Source organism: Rhinopithecus roxellana, chromosome 10, assembly GCF_007565055.1.
Source record: "Rhinopithecus roxellana isolate Shanxi Qingling chromosome 10, ASM756505v1, whole genome shotgun sequence".
Lineage (NCBI taxonomy): Eukaryota > Metazoa > Chordata > Mammalia > Primates > Cercopithecidae > Rhinopithecus > Rhinopithecus roxellana.
The window spans coordinates 142,490,160-142,506,627 of record NC_044558.1 but is presented as its reverse complement, the minus strand read 5'-3'; positions in this window follow the sequence as shown (position 1 = coordinate 142,506,627).

Here is a 16,468-nt window from a genome sequence, read left to right as displayed (position 1 = left end):
ATATTCGGGAGCCCAGTGAGGATTATGTTGCAAAAGGAAATCTTCTCAGATAAAAACTTGAAGGAAACGATCTGAGAGACTGCATTGTGACATATGAATACAACTCACAGAGTTACACTTTCCATTTCATTGATCCGTTTGCTAACAGTTTTCGTGAAATCTGCAATGGGATACTTCTTAGCGCAATGAAGCTTACGGTGACAAAGGAAATATCCTCAGATGAAAACTGGAAAGAGGCTTTCCTAGAAACTTCTCGGTGATGTGTGAATTCATCTTACACTGTTACACTTATTTTTCATGGAGCAGTCCATTAAAACTGTCTTTGAGAAACCTGAGAAGGGCTACTTTGGATCACATTGAGGCCTACATTGACAAAGGAAATATCATCAGTTCAAAACGTGAAAGAAGCTTTCTGAGAAACTTCTTTGTGATCTGTGAACTCATCCCACAGAGTTACATCTTAGTCCTCAGGAAGCAGTTTGCTAACACTCTTTTCGTGGTATCGGCAAAATGATATTTGGAAGTCCATTAGGGCCCATAGTGAAAAAGGAAATATCCTCAGATAATAGCTGGAGAGAAGCTTTCTGAGAGATTGCTTTCTGATGTGTGACTTCAACACACAGAGTTCCACCCTTTCCTTCTTGGAACAGTTTGCTAACACTGTTGTCATGGATTCTGCAAAGTGATATTTGGGAGCTTACAGTGGGGTTTTGTGAAAAAGGAAATATCCTGAGATAAAAACTGGAAAGAAGCCTTCTGAGAAAATTCATTGCGATATGTGAATGCAACTCACAGAGTTACACGTTTCTCTTCAGTGATCAGTTTGCTAACACAGTTTTCCTGAAATCTGCAATGGGATACTTCTTAGGGCAATGAAGCTTATGGTGTCAAAGGAAATATCCTCAGAAGAGAACAAGAAAGAAGCTTTCATAGAAACTTCTTGGTGTGTGTGAATTCATCTCACAGACTTACACTGAAGTTTCATGGAGCAGTCCATTAACACTGTCTTTGAGGAACCTGAAAAGGGCTAATTTGGAAGGCATTGAGGCCTACGCTGATAAAGGAAATATCATCAGTTAAATACGTGAAAGGAGCTTTCTGAGAAACTTCTTTTTGATCTGTGAATTCCTCTCACAGAGTTACAGTTTAGTTCTCAGGAAGCAGTTTGCTAACCCTCTTCTCGTGGAATCTGCAAAGTGATATTTGGGAGCCCGTTGGTTCCAATGGTGAAAAAGTAACGTTCCTCAGATAATAACTAGAGAGAAGCTTTCTGAGAGATTGCTTTCTTATGTGTGACTCATCAAACAGAGTTAGACCCTTCCCTTCTTGGAACAGTTTGCTAACACTGTTGTCATGGATTCTGCAAACTGATATTTTAGAGCTCACAGTGGGGTATTATGAAAAAGGAAATATCCTGCGATAAAAACTGGAAAGAAGCCTTCTGAGAAAATTCATTGCGATATGTGAATGCAACTCACAGAGTTACATGTTTCTCTTCAGTGATCAGTTTGCTATCAAGTTTTCTTGAAATCTGCAATGGGATACTTTTTAGCGCAATGAAGCTTACGGTGACAAAGGAAATATCCTCAGATGAAAGCAGAAAGAAGCTTTCATAGAAACTTCTTGGCGATGTGTGAATGCATCTCACAGAGTTACACTTAAGTTTCTTGGAGCAGTCCATTAACACTGTCTCTGAGGAACCTGAAAACGACTACTTTGGAAGGCATTGAGGCCTACGCTGATAAAGGAAATATCATCAGTTAAATACGTGAAAGAAGCTTTCTGAGAAACTTCTTTGTGAACTCTGAGTTCATCTCACAGAGTTAAAACTTATTCCTCAGGATGCAGTTTGCTAACACTCTTTTTGTGGAGTCTGCAAAGAGATATTTGGGAGCCCATTGGGACCCATGGTGAAAACGGAAATATCCTCAGATAATAACTAGAGAGATGCTTTCTGAGAGATTGCTTTCTAATGAGTGACTTCATCACACGGAGTTCCACCCTTCCCTTCCTGGTAAAGTTTGCTAACACTCTTGTCCTGGATTCTGCAAAGTGATAATTGGGAGCCAACAAAAGGCTATGGTGAAAAAGGAAATATCCTCTGATAATAACTAGAGAGAAGCGTCCTGAGAGATTGCTTTCTGATGTGTGACTTCGTCACACAGATTTCCACTGTTCCCTTCTTGGAACAGTTTGCTAACACGGCTGTCGTGGATTCTGCCAAGTGATATTCGGGAGCTCATTGAGGTCTACGGTGAAAAAGGAAATATCCTCAGATGAAAACTGGAAGCAAGCGTTCTGAGAAACTGCATTTCGATGTGTGAATGCAACTCACAGAGTTACACTTTTCTCTTCAGTGATCAGTTCGCTAACACAGTTTTCTTGACATCTGCAATGGGATACTTCTTAGCGCAATGAAGCTTATGGTGACAAAGGAAATATCCTCAGATGAAAACTAGAAAGAAACTTTCCTAGAAACTTCTTGGTGATGTGTGAATTCGTGTCACAAGTTACACTTATGTTTCATGGAGCGGTCCATTAACACTGTCGTTGAGGAAACTGAGAAGGGATAATTTGGATCGCATTGAGGCCTACGCTGAGCTAACTGAGGGCTATGGTGAAAATGGAAATATCCTCAGATAAAACTGGAAAGAAGCCTTCTGAGAAACTGCATTGCGCTGTGTGAATGCAACTCACAGAATTGTTTCTCTTTAGTGTTCACTTTGCTAACACAGTTTTCTTGAAATCTGCAATGGGATACTTCTTAGCGCTATGCTGCTGATGGTGACAAAGCAAATATCCTCAGATCAAAAACTGAAAGAAGCTCTCTGAAAAATTGCTTTCTAATGTGTGACTTCAACTCTCATAGTTACACCACTATTTGTTGGAGCCGTCTCCTTGGACTGTTTCCGTGGATTCTGAGAAGTCATATTTCGGAAGGGGATTCAAGAGTAGAAGGACAAAGCAAATATCCTCTGAGAAAAACCGGAATGAAGCTTTCTGAGAAAGCGGTTTGTGATGTGTGAATTCATTTCAGAGTGTTACACCACCTTTCTTTGGGGGAGTTCGCTAGCACTCATTTTGTTGAATCTCAGAACTGATGACTTGGATATCGTTGAATCCCATGGTGAATAAGGAAGTATCCTCAGACAAACCTGTAGAAAAGCCTTCTCAGAAACCTCTTGATTGTGGGTGTGTTCAGTGCACAGAGTTCCATCATTGTTTTCACTGAGAAGCTTGCTAGCAGATTTTTCACAGAATCAGCAATAGGACAAACAGTGGTGCTCCGAGACCACAAATAACCTCATCTTAAAAAGGAAAGATGCCTTCTGAGAAGCCGCTTTGTAATGTGTGAATTCAACCCACTGAGTTACACCTGTATTTCGTGGGGCCGCTGGCTAGCCCTGTTTGTGTGGAATCTGAAAAATGATATTTCGGAACCGTTTGAAGACTATGGGGCCAAAGGAAATATCCTCCGATAAAAAAGAGAAAGAAGCTCTCTGAGAAACTTCTTTGTGATCTGTGAATTCATCTCACAGAATTAAACTTATGTTTCGTGGAGCAGTCCATTAACACTGTCTTTGAGGAACCTGGGAAGGGTTCTTTAGGATCGCATTGAGGCCTATGCTGATAAAGAAAATATCCTCAGTTAAAAACGTGAAAGAAGCTTTCTGAGAAACCTCTTTGTGATCTGTGTATTCATCTAACAGAGTTACAACTTTGTCCTCAGGAAGCAGTTTGCTCACACTCTTTTTGTGGAATCTGAAAAGTGATATTTGGGAGCCCCATGGGGTCCATGGTGAAGAAGGAAATATCCTCAGACAATAACTAGAAGGAAGCTTTCTGAGAGATTGCTTTCTGATGCATGACTTCATCACACAGAGTTCCACCCTTCCCTTCTTGGAACAGTTTGCTAACACTGTTGTCGTGGATTCTGCAAAGTGATATTTGGGAGCTAACTGAGGGCTATGGTGAAAAAGAGACTATCCTCAGATAATAACTGCAGAAACGCTTTCTGAGAGATTGCTTTCTGATGTGTGACTTCATCACACAGAATTCCACCCTTCCCTTCTTGGAACAGTTTGCTAACACTGTTGTTATGGATTTTGCAAAATGATATTTTGGAGCTCATTGAGGGTTATGGTGAAAAAGGAAGTATCCTCAGATAAAAACTGGAAAGAAGCATTCAGAGAAACTGCATTGCGATGTGTGAATGCAACTCACATAGTTACACGTTTCTCTTCAGTGATCAGTTTGCTACAACAGTTTTCTTGAAATGTGTAATGCGATTCTTCTTAGCACAACGAAGCTTACGGTGATAAAGGAAATATCCTCAAATGAAAACTAGAAAGAAGCTATCTTAGAAACTTCTTGGTGATGTGTGAATTCATCTCACAGAGTTAGACTTCTGTTTCATGGAGGAGTCCATTAACACTGTCTTTGAGGAACCTGAGATGGGCTACTATGAATCGCATTGAGGTCTACACTGATAAGGGAAACATCGTCACTTAAAAACGTGAAAGAAGCTTTGTGAGAAACTTCTTTGTGATCTGTGAATTCGTCTCACAGAGTTACAACTTAGTCTTCATGAGGCAGTTTGCTAATGCTATTTTCGTAGAATCTGCAAAGTGATATTTGGGAGTCATTTGGGGCCCATGGTAAAAAAGTCAATATCCTCAGATAATAACTAGAGAGAAGCTTTCTGAGAGATTGCTTTCTGATGTGTGACTTCATCACACAGAGTTCCACCCTTTCCTTTAACAACAGTTTGCTAACACTGTTTTCGTGGATTTTGCAAAGTGAAATTTTGGAGCTCTTTGAGGGCTACGGTGAAAAAGGAAATATGCTAAGATAAAAATTGGAAACAAGCATTCTGAGACACTGCATTGCAATGTGTGAATGCAACTCACAGACCTACACGTTTCTCTTCAGTGATCAGTTTGCTATCACAGTTTTCTTGAAATCTGCAATGGGATACTTGTTACCGCAATGAAGCTTACGGTGCCAAAGGAAATATCCTCAGATGAAAACTAGAAAGAAGCATTCTTAGAAACTTCTTGGTGATGTGTGTATTTATCTCACAGAGTTACACTTATGTTTCCTGGAGCAGTCCATTAACACTGTCTTTGAGGAACCTGAGAAGGGGTACATTGGATCGCATTGAAGCCTACTTTGATAAAGGAAATATCATCAGTTAAAAACGTGAAAGAAGCTTTCCGTAGAACTTCTTTGTGATCTGTGAATTCATCTCCCATTGTTAAAACTTAGTCCTCAGGAGGCAGTTTGCTAACACTCTTTGCGTGGAATCTGCAAAGTAATATTTGGGGGCCCTTTGAGGTCCATGGTGAAAAAGGAAATATCTTCAGATAATAGCTAGAGAGAAGCTTTCTTAGAGATTGCTTTCTGATGTGTCACTTCATCACACAGAGGTCCACCCTTCCCTTCTTGGAACAGTTTGCTAACACTGTTGTTGAGGATTCTGCAAAGTGATATTTTAGAGATAATTGAGGACTATGGTGAAAAAGGAAATATCCTCAGATAATAACTAGAGAGAAACTTTCTGAGAGATTGCTTTCTGATGTATGACTTCATCACACAGAGATCCACCCTTCCCTTCTTGGAACAGTTGGCTAACACTGTTGTCGTGGATTCTGCAAAGTGATATCTGGGAGCTCACTGAGTCCTATGGTGAAAAAGAAATATACTCAGATAAAAACTGGATAGAAGCCTTCTGAGAAACTGCATTGCGTTGTGTGAATGGAACTAACAGAGTTACACGTTTCTCTTCAGTGTTTCGTTTGCTTACACAGTTTTCTTGAAATCTGCAATGGGATACGTCTTAGTGCAATGAAGCTTACAGTGACAAAGAAAATATCCTCAGATGAAAACTAGAAAGAACTTTCTTAGAAACTTCTTGGTGATGTGCGAATTCATCTCACAGACTTACACTGAAGTTTCATGGAGCAGTCCATTAACAATGTCTTTGAGGAAACTGAGAAGGGCTCCTTTGGTTCGCACTGAGACCTACGCTGATAAAGGAAATATCATCAATTAAAAACGTGAAAGAAGCTTTCTGAGAAACTTCTTCGTGATCTGTGATTTCATCTCACAGAGGTACAACTTAGACCTCAGGAAGCAGTTTGCTAACACTCTTTTCGTGGAATCTGCAAAATGATATTTGGGAGCCCATTGGTTCCCATGGTGAAAAAGGAAATATCTTCAGATAATAAATAGAGAGAAGCTTTCTGAGAGATTGCTTTCTGATGTGTGACTTCATCACACAGAGTTCCACCCTTCCCTTCTTGGAACAGTTTTCTCACACTGTTGTCGTGGATTCTGCAAACTGATATTTGGGAGCTCACTGATTCCTATGTTGAAAAAGGAAATATCCTCAGAACAAAAACTGGAAAGAAGCCTTCTGACAAACTGCATTAACACTATCTCTGAGGAACCTGAGAGGGGCTACTTTGTATCGTATTGAGTTATTATCTGAGGATATTTCTTTTTCACCATGGGCTGCAATACGCTCCCAAATATCTCATTGCAGATTCCACGAAAAGAGTGGTAGCAAACTTCTTCCTGAGGACTAAGTTGTAACGCTGTGAGGTGAATTCACAGATCACAAAGAAGTTTCTCACAAAGCTTCTTTCACGTTCTGAACTGATGATATTTCCTTTATCAGCGTAGACCACAATGCGATCCAAAGTAGCCCTTCTCAAGTTCCTCAAAGACAGTGTTAATTTACTGCTCCATGAAACATAAGTGTAACTCTGTGAGATGAATCCACACATCACCAAGAAGTTTCTAAGAAAGCTTCTTTCTAGTTTTCATCTGATATTTCCATTGTCACCGTATGCTTCATTGTGCTAAGAAGTATACCATTGCAGATTTCAAAAAAACTGTGTTAGTAAACTGATCACTGAAGAGAAACGTGTAACTCTGAGAGTTGCATTCACACATCCCAATGCAGTTTCTCAGAAGGCTTGTTTCCAGTTTTTATCTAGGATATTTCCTTTTTCATTATAGCCCTCAATGAGCTCCCAAATATCACTTTGCAGAATCCATGACAACAGTGTTAGCAAATGGTTCCAAGAAGGGAAGGGTGGAATTCTGTGTGATGAATACACACATCAGAAAGTAATCTCTCAGAAAGCTTCTCTCTAGCTATTATCTGAGGATATTTCCTTTTTCACCATGCGCCCCAATGGGCTCCCATATATCCCATTGCAGATTCCACGAAAAGAGTGTTAGCAAACTGCTTCCTGAGGGATAAGTTGTAACTCTGTGAGATGAATTCAGCGATCACAAAGAAGTTTCTCAGAAAGCTTCCTTCACGTTATGAACGGATGCTATTTCTTTCATCAGCGTAGGCCTCTATGTGATCCAGAGTAGCCCTTCTCAGGTTCCTCAAAGACTGTGTTAATGGACTGCTCCATGAAACATAACTATAACTCTGTGAGGTGAATTCACAAATCACCAAGAAGTTTCTAAGAAAGTTTCTTTCTAGTTTTCATCTGAGGATATTGTCTTTGTCACCGTACGCTTCATTGTGTTAAGAAGTATCCCATTGCAGTCTTCAAAAAAACAGTGGTAGCAAACTGATCACTGAAAAGTGTAACGTTGTGAGTTGAATTCATACATCGCAATGCAGTTTCTCAGAAGGCTTCTTTCCAGTTCTTATCTGAGGCTATTTCCGTTGTCGCTGTATGCTTCATTGCACTAAGAAGTATCTCATTTCAGATTTGAAGAAAACTGTGTTAGCAAACTGATCACTGAAGAGAAGCATGTAACTCTGTGAGTTGATTTCTCACATCACAATGCAGTTTCTCAGAAGGCTTCCTTCCAGTTTCTATCTGAGGATAATTCCTTTTTCAACATAGCCCTCAAAGAGCTCCCAAATATCACTTTGCGGAACACAAGATAACCGAGTTAGCAAACTGTTCCAACAAGGGAAGGGTGGAACTCTGTGTGATGAAGTCACACATCAGAAAGCAATCTCTCAGAAATCTTCCCTCCAGTTATTATCTGAGGATATTTCCTTTTTCACCATGGGCCCCAATGGGTCCCAAATATCACTTTGCAGATTTCACGAAAAGAGTGTTAGAGAACTGCTTCCTGAGGGCTAAGTTGTAAGTCTTTGAGGTGAATTAACAGATCACAAAGAAGTTTCTCTGAAAGCCCCTTTCACATTTTGAACTGATGATATTTTCTTTATCAGCGTAGGTCTCACTGCGATCCATGTAGCACTTCTCAGGTTGTACAACCACAGTGTTAATGGACTGCTTCATGAAACATAAGTCTAACTCTGTGAGATGAATTCACACATCATGAAGAAGTTTCTAAGAAAGCTTCTTTCTAGTTTTCATCTGAGGATTTTCGTTTTTCAACATTCCCTTCATTGTGCTAAGAAATATCCCATTGTAGATTTGAAGAAAACTGTGTTAGCAATCTGTTCACCGAAGAGAAACGTGTAAGTCTCTGAGTTGCGTTCGCACATCGCAATGCAGTTTCTCAGAAGGCTTCTTTCCAGTTTTTATCTAAGGATATTTCCTTTTTCACCATAGCCCTCAATGAGCTCAAAAATATCACTTTGCAGAATCCACGACAAGAGTGTTAGCAAACTGTTCCAAGAAGGGAAGGGCGGAACTCTGTGTGATGAATTCACACATCAGAAAGCATTCTCTCACAAACCTTCTCTCTAGTTATTATCTGAAGATATTTCGTTTTTCACCATGGGCTCCAATGGGTCCCAAATATCACTTTGCAGACTCCACGAAAAGAGTGTGAGCAATCTGCGCCCTGAGGATTAAGTTGTAACTCTCTGAGATGAATTCACAGATCACAAAGTAGTTTCTCGGAAAGCTTCTTTCACATTTTGAACTGATGATATTTCCTTTTTCATTGTAGTCCTCAATGCGATCCAAAGTAGCCCTTCTCATGTTCCTCAACAGACTGCTCCATGAAAAATAAGTCTAACACTGTGAGACGAATTCACTCATCACCAAGAAGTTTCTACAAAAGCTTCTTTCTAGTTTTCCTCTATGGATATTTCCTTTTCACCATACGCTTCATTGCCCTAAGAAGTATCCCGTTGCAGATTTCAAGAAAACTGTGTTAACAAAATGATCACTGAAGAGAAAGGTGTAACTCTGTGAGGTGCATTCACACATTGCAATGCAGTTTCTGTGAAGACTTCTTTCCAGTTTTTATCTGAGGGTATTTCCTTTTCCTCCATAGCTCTCAATGAGCTCCCAAATATCAACTTGCAGAATCCACGACAACAGTGTTAGCTAACTCTTCCAAGAAGTTAAGGGTGGAACTCTGTGTGATGAAGTCACACAACAGAAAGCAAACTCGCAGAAAGCTTCTCTCTAGTTATTATCTGAGGATATTACCTTTTTCACCATTGGCCTTAAAGGGCTCCCAAATGTCACTTTGCAGATTCCAGGAAAAGAGTGTTAGCAAACGGCCTCCTGAGGACTAAGTTGTAACACTGTGAGATGAATTCGCAAATGACAAAGAAATTTCTCAGAAAGCTTCTTTCACGATTTGAACTGATGATATTTCCTTTATCAGTGAAGGCCTTAAAGCGATACAAAGTAGCCCTTCTCAGGTTCTGCAAAGACAGTGTTAATGAACTGCTCCATGAAACATTAGTGGATCTCTGTGAGACGAATTCACATATCACCAAGAAGTTCCTAAGAAAGCTTCTTTCTAGCTTTCATCTGACGATATTTCCTCGGTCACTGTACGCTTAATTGCGCTAAGAAGTATCCATTGCAGATTTCAAGAAAATTGTGTTAGCAAACTGATCACTGAAGAGAAATGTGTAACTCTGTGAGTTGCATTCACACATTGCAATACAGTTTATCAGAAGGCTTCCTTCCAGTTTTTATCTGAGGATATTTCCTTTTACACCACTGACCTCAATGAGCTCTGATATATCACGTTGCAGTATCCACGACAAGAGTGTTAGCAAACTGTTCCCAGATAGGGAAGGGTGGAACTTTGTGTGATGAAGTCACACATCAGAAAGCAATGTCTCAGAAAGCTTCTCTCTAGTTATTATCTGAGGATATCTCCTTTTTCACCATGGGCCCCAGTGGGCTCCCAAATATCACTTTGCAGACTCCAAGAAAAGAGTATTAGCAAACTGCTTCTGGAGGAATAAGTTGTAACTCTGTGAGATGAATTCACAGATCACAAACAAGTTTCTCAGAAAGCTTCTTTCACGTTTTGATGTGGTGATATTTCCTTTTTCAACGTAGGCCTCAATGTGATCCAAAGTATCCCTGCTCAGGTTCCTCAAAAACAGTGTTTATGGACTGCTCCATGAAACTTAACTCTAACTCTGTGAGATGAATTCACACATCACCAAGATGTTTCTAAGAAAGCCTCTTTCTAGTTTTCATCTGAGGATATTTCCTTTTTCACTGTAGGCTTCATTGCCGTTAGAAGTATCCCATTGCAGATTTCAAGAAAAATGTGTTAGCAAACTGATCACTGAAGAGAAATGTGTAACTCTCGGAGTTGCATTCACACATCGAAATGCAGTTTCTCAGAAGGCTTCTTTCCAGTTCCTATCTGAGGATATTTCCTTTCTCACCACAGCCCTCAATGAGCTAAAAAATATCGCTTTACAGAATCCACAACTATAGTGTTAGCAAACTGTTCCAAGAAAGGGAGAGTGGAAATCTGTGTGATGAAGTCACATATCAGAAAGCAATCTCTCACAAAGCATCTCTCTAGGTATTATCTGAGGATATTTCCTTTTTCACCATGGGCCCAAATGGGCTCCCAAATATCACATTGCACATTCCATGAAAAGAGTGTCATTGAACTGCTTCCTGAGGACTAAGTTGTAACTCTGTGAGATGAATTCACAGATCACAAAAAAGTTTCTCAGAAAGCTTCTTTCACGTTTTTAACTGAGGATATTTCCTTTATCACAGTTGGCCTCAATGCGATCCAAACTTGCCCTTCTCAGGTTCCTCAAAGACAGTGTTAATGGACTGCTCAATGAAACATAAGTCTAACTCTGTGAGATGAATTCACACATCACCAAGAAGTTTCAATAAAAGCTTCTTTCTGGTTTTCATCTGAGGAGATTTCCTTTGTCACCATACGCTTCATTGTGCTAAGAACTATCCCATTGCAGATTTCCAGAAAACTGTGTTAGCAAACTGATCACTAAAGAGAAACATGTAACTCTGTGAGTTGCATTCACACATCGCAATGCAGTTTCTAAGAAGGCTTCCTTCCAGTTTTTATCTGCGGATATTCCCTTCACCGTAGCCCTCAATGAGCTCCCAAATATCACCTTGCAGAGTCCATGACAACAGTGTTAGCAAACTGTTCCACGAAGGCAAGGGTGGAACTCTGTGTGATGAAGTCACATATCAGAAAGCAATCTCTCCGAAAGCTTCTCTCCAGTTATTATCTGAGGATATTTCCTTTTTCACCATGAGCACCAATGGGCTCCCATATATCACTTTGCAGACTCCACGAAAAGAGTGTTAGCAAACTGCTTCCTGAGGACTAAGTTGTAACTCTGTGAGATGAATTTACAGATCACAAAGAAGTTTTTCAGAAAGTTTCTTTCACGTTTTGAACTGATGATATTTCCATTTTCAAGGTAGGCCTCAATGCGATCCAATATATCCCTTCACAGGTTCCTCAAAAAGAGTGTTAAAGGACTGCTCCATGAAACATAAGTCTAACTCTGTGAGATGAATTCACACATCACCAAGAAGTTTCTAAGAAAGCTTCTTTCTTGTTTTCATCTGAGGATATTTCCTTTGTCACCGTAGGCTTCATTGCCGTAAGAAATATCCCATTGCAGATTTCAAGAAAACTGTGTTAGCAAACTGATCACTGAAGAGAAACGTGTAACTCTGTGAGTTGCATTCACACATCATAATGCAGTTTCTCAGAAGACTTCTTTCCACTTTTTATGTGAGGATATTTCCTTTTCCAGCATAGCCCTCAATGAGCTCCCAAATATCAACTTGCAGAATCCACGACAACAGTGTTAGCAAACTCTTCCAAGAAGGGAATTGTGGAACTCTGTGTGATGAAGTCACACGTTAGAAAGCCATCTCTCAGAAAGCTTCTCTCTAGTTATTATCTAAGGATATTTCCTTTTTAACACTGGGCCACTATGGGCTCCCAAATATCACTATGCAGATTCCATGAAAAGAGTGTTAGGAAACTACCTCCTGAAGACTAAGTTGTAACTCTGCGAGATGTATTCACAGATCACAAAGTAGATTCTCAGAAAGCTTCTTTCACGTTTTGAGCTGATGATATTTCCTTTTTCAGCGTAGGCCTCAATGCGATCCAGTGTAGCCCTTCTCAGGTTCCTTAAAGGCACTGTTAATGGACTGCTCCATGAAACAAAAGTGTAACTCTGTGAGATGAATTCACACATCAACAAGAAGTTTTTAAAAAAGCTTCCTTCTAGTTTTCATCTGAGGATATTTCCTTTGTCACCCTATATTTCATTGTGCTAAGAAGTATCCCATTGCAGATTTCAAGAATACTGTGTTAGCAAACTGGTCACTGAAGAGAAACGTGTAATTCGGTGTGTTGCATTCACACATCACAACGTAGTTTCTCAGAAGGCTTCTTTCAAGTTTTTATCTGAGGATATTTCCTTTTCCACCATAACCCTCAAAGTGATCCAAAATATCACTTTGCAGAATCCACAAAAACAATGTTAGCAAACTTTTCCGAGAAGGGAAGGGTGGAACTCTGTGTGATGAAGTCACTCATCAGAAAGCAATCTCTCAGAAAGCTTCTCTCTAGTTATTATTTTAGGATATTTCCTTCTCCACCATGGGCCCCAAAGGGCTCCCAATTATCTCTTTGCAGATTACACGAAAATAGTGTTAGCAAACTGCTTCCTGAGGACCAAGTTGTAACTCTGTGAGATGAATTCACAGATCACAAAGAAGTTTCTCAGAAAGGTTCCTTCATGATTTGACCTGATGATATTTCCTTAATCAGCGTACGCCTCAATGCATTCCAAATTAGCCCTTCTCAGATTCCTCAAATACAGTGTTAATGCAGTGCTCCATGAAACATAAGTGTTAATCTCTGAGATGAATTCACTCATCACAAAGAATTTTCTGAGAATGCTTCTTTCAAGTTTTCGTTTGAGGATATTTCCTTTGTCACCGTACGCTTCATTGCGCTAAGATGTATCCCATTGCAGATTTCCAGAAAACTGTGTTAGAAAACTGATCACTGAAAAGAAACGTGTAACTCTGTGAGTTGCATTCACACATCGCAATGCCGTTTCTCAGAAGGCTTCTTTCCAGTTTTGATCTGAGGATATTTCCTTTTTCACCATAGCCCTCAATGAGCTCTGCAATATCACTTTGCAGAATCCACGACAAGTGTGTTAGCAAACTGTTCCAAGAAGGGAAGGGTGGATCTCTGTGTGATGAAGTCACACATCAGAAAGCAATCTCTCAGAAAGCTTTTCTCTAGTTATTATTTGAGAATATTTCCTTTTTCACTATGGGCCCAAGTGGGCTCCCAAATATCATTTTGCAGATTCCTCGAAAAGAGGGTTAGCAAACTGCTTCTGGAGGACTAAGTTCTAACACTGTGAGGTGAATACACAGACCACAAACAAGTTTCTCAGAAAGCTTTTTTCAAGTTTTGAACGGATGATATTTCCTTTATCAGTGTAGGCCTCAATGCGATCCAAAGTAGCCCTTCTCAGGTTCCTCAAAGACAGTGTTAATGGAGTGCTCCATGAAACTTAAGTGTTAATCTGTAAAATGAATTCACACATCACCGAATAATTTCTCAGAAAGCTTCTTTCTGGTTTTCATCTTAGGATTGTTCCATTGTCACCACACGTTTCATTGCGCTAAGAAGCATCCCATTGCAGATTTCAAGAAAACTGTGTTAGCAAACTGATCACTGAAGAGAAACGTGTAACTCTGTGAGTTGCATTCACACATCACAATGCAGTTTCTCAGAAGGCTTCTTTCCAGTTTTGATCTGAGGATATTTCCTTTATCACCATAGCCTTCAGTGAGCTCCCAAATATCACTTTGCAGAATCCATGACAACAGTGTAAGCGACGTGTTCCAGGAAGGGAACTGTGCAACTCTGTGTGATGAACTCACACATCAGAAAGTAATCTCTCAGAAAGCTGCTCTCAAGTTATTATCTGAGGATATTTCCTTTTTCACCATGGGCCCCAATGGGCTCCCTATTATCACTTTACAGATTCCTCCAAAGAGTGTTAGCAAACTGCTTCATGAAGAGAAAGTTGTAACTCGGTGAGATGAACTCACATGTCACGAAGAAGTTTCTCAGAAAGCTAGTTTCTAGTTTTTCTTTGAGGTTATTTACTTTCTCACATTTAGTTTCATTGCCCTAAGAGACATACCATTGAAGATTTCAAGAAAAGAGTCTTAGCAATGGATAAATGAAAGGAAAGTGTAACTCTGTGAGTTTCATCCACATATCACAAGGCAGTTTCTCAGAATGCTTCTTTCTCGTTTTTATCTGAGGATATTTCCTTTTTTACATAGCCCTCATTGAGCTCCCAAATATCACTTTGCAGATTCCACCACAACAGTTAGGAATCTGCTTCATGAAGACAAAGTTGTAACGTGGTTAGATGAATTCACATGTCACAAAGTAGTTTCTCAGAAAGCTACTTTCTACTTTTCCTCTGATATTTTCTTTGTCACAGCCTGCTTCATTGTGCTAAGAGATATCGCAATGCAGATTTCAAGAAAAGAGTCTTAGCAACGGTTCAATGAAATGGAAAGTTTAACTCTGTGAGTTGCATCCACATATCACAAGGCAGTTTCTCAGAACGCTTCTTTCCAGTTTTTACTGAAGATATTTCCTTTTTCACCAAAGCCCTCAATGAGCTCCCAAATATCACTTGGCAGTATACACGACAACAGTGTTAGGAACCTACTGCAAGAAGTGAAAAGTGAATCTCTGTATTATGAATTCACACATCAGAAAGCAACTTCTGAGAAAGCTTCTTTCTAGTTATTATCAGAGGAAATATCCGTTTTCACCATAGGCTTCAATGTGCTCCCAAATATCACTTTGTAGATTCCACGAAAACACTGTTAGCAAACTGTTTCATGAAGACTAAGTTCTTACTCTGTGAGATGAATTCACATATCGCAAAGAAGTTTCTCACAACGCTTCTTTCACGTTTTTAATTGAGGATATTTCCTTTAACAGCATAGGCCTCAATGCGATCCAAGGTAGCACTTCTCAGGTTCCTCAAAGTGTTAATCGCCTGCTCCATGAAACATAAGTGTAACTCTGTGAGATTAATTTACACATCACAAAAAAGTTTCTAAGAAAGCTTCTTTGTAGTTTCTGTCTGAGGATATTTCCTTTGTCACCGTAAGCCTCATTGCGCTCAGAAGTATCCAATTCCAGATTTCAAGAAAACTGTGTTAACAAACTGATCTCTGAAGAGAAAAGTGTAACTTGTGAGTTGCATTCACACATCATAATGCAGTTTCTCAGAACGCTTCTTTCCAGTTTTAATCTGAGGAAACAAAAACACTGTTAGCAAACTGTTACAAGAAGGGAAAGGTGAATGTCTTTGTGATGGATTCACAAATCACAAAGCAATTTCTCAGAAAGCTTCTTTCTAGTTTTTATCTGAGGATACTTCCGTTTTCACCATGGGCCTCCATGCGCTCCCAAATATCACTTTGCAGATTCCACGACAACAGTGTTAGCAAACAACTTCGTGAAGGCAAAGTTGTAACTCGGTGATATGAATTCACATATCACAAAGAAGTTTCTCAGAAAGCGACTTTCTTGTTTTAATTTGAGAATATTTCCTTTGTCTCTGTCAGCTTTATTGCACTAAGAAATAACCCAATGCAGATTTCAAGAAAAGAGTGTTAGCAAACGGATCAATGAAAAGGAAAGTGTAACTGTGTGAGTTGTATTCACAAGTCACAATGCAGTTTCTCAGAATGCTTCCTTCCAATTGTAATCTGAGGTGATTTTCTTTTCTACCATAATCCTCACTGGGTTCCCAAATATCACTTAGCAAATTCCTCGAGAAGAATCTTAGTGAACGGCTTCATGAGGAGAAAGGTATAGCTCTGTGAGATGAATTCACAGATCACATTGAAGGTTCTCAGAAAGCTTCTTTCTCATATTTAACGGAGGATATTTCCTTTGGCCCTATAGTCTTCAAAGGGATCCAAAATATCAGTTCTCAGATTCCACAAAAACAGGGCTAGCCAATGGCTCCATAAAACACAGGAGTAACTTAGTGAGTTGAAGTCACACATCACAGAGCAGTTTCTCAGAAAGCTTCTTTCTTCTTTGAGCTGAGGTTATTTGTGGTCTCTGAGCGCCACTGTGTGTCTTAATGCAATTTCTGTGAAAACTCTGAAAGCAAGCTTCTGAATGAAAACAATCATCTAACACTGTGAGCTGAATTCACCCA